This window comes from Zea mays, chromosome 1, assembly GCF_902167145.1.
Source record: "Zea mays cultivar B73 chromosome 1, Zm-B73-REFERENCE-NAM-5.0, whole genome shotgun sequence".
Taxonomy (NCBI): Eukaryota; Viridiplantae; Streptophyta; class Magnoliopsida; order Poales; family Poaceae; genus Zea; species Zea mays.
In genome coordinates, this window is record NC_050096.1 from 184,775,557 (window position 1) to 184,776,871 (window position 1,315).

Genomic DNA, 1,315 nt, shown 5'->3' on the forward strand with positions numbered 1-1,315 from the left:
TCTCCGTTCCGCCACCCATATTTTGGTCCTCGAAGCATGATAAAGCGGTGTTTTGCCTCTCGCGAGCTACTTCACACGTTTCTATGGCCAAACAATAATTTTCATATTGCCGGTCCACCACCCACATTTTTGTCCCTGGGGGTCGATAAGGCTATTTTTGGCCTTCTGTGAGCTATATCACACATTTTCATGGACAAACAACCATGAACATTGTTGGGGGAGGGCCTTCGTCGCCGAAGGGCTCCGAGATATCAACTTTGTCAAGAAAAGCAAGTTTCAGGTAAAAACGTTCATCTTCGTCATCGAACCAAAGTTGATAAATGGATGAAGTCAAGAAGAGCTGAAGCCGAAGGAGGAAGCTTCGGGTGATACGTGGCGACCTACGAAGCAGAGAAGAAGGCAGAGACTGTGGAAGGCTTGATCAACAAGATATATGGATGGAAAAGTACAATACTACCCTCATAATATTTGTAGTTCATATGTATAAGGTTTGATGACATGTTTGTAATTTCAGACGAAGTTGTACATCGTGGCTATAAATAGAAGAACGGTGCCATGCATAAGCATGCATTTTGATCAGAGCGATCCGAGTTGCTCCGACTACAAAGTTGTATACTTCCTTTGCTTTCACTTGTTTGAGTGTACAACCAAAGGTATACTTGTAATCATTTGATATATTGTAAAGAACGAAATAATGTGCTTACACATTCAGATGAGTAATTCGTTCTACCTATCAGAAGTTACATGCTTCTTTTATTAATGTGTTTCTACACTACCTATCATCTCTCTTTAATTAACCTTCAAAGAAGAGTTAATTGAAGAGAGAAGCTTCTGATTTAACAACTTGTGTTGCCTTATTTTTTATATCCTTCAGAAATCAAAAGCGAGTGGCTAACAATCATGTCTCCCGCCTGGCATCTATGTTTTGGTCCCTACAGGCCGATAAGTATTTTTGGCCACCCATGAGCTTTAGTCCACGTTTTCATGGCTGAACAACCATTTTCATGTGTCCACTCTGTGACCTATGTTTTGCTCCCCTAGGGACGGTATGTCATTTTTGGCCACCCGTGAGCTATAGCTCAAGGTTTTATGGTTGAATAGTCATTTTCATATGTTTGTCTGCCACCCACGTTTTCATACCCTAAGGCCGGTGAGGCTATTTTTGTCCTCCTGTGACCTATAGCACACATTTTCATGACCGAACAATGTTCTTTATGTCTCCGGTTTGCCTCCTACGTTTTGGTCCCTTAGGCCAGCAAGGCATTTTTGCATCTCGTGACATCACATGTTTTCATCATTGAATAATGATGTCAAG

At 41.5% G+C, this 1,315-nt stretch overlaps 1 long non-coding RNA gene across 1 annotated transcript; it reads left to right on the forward strand.

The window, feature by feature from the left end:
* LOC103641038 (uncharacterized) lies at positions 1-729 on the forward strand. Its single transcript, XR_560029.2, has 2 exons — positions 1-445; positions 515-729. It is a non-coding gene; the product is annotated as an uncharacterized lncRNA (long non-coding RNA).
* The last annotated feature ends 586 nt before the right edge of the window (positions 730-1,315 follow it).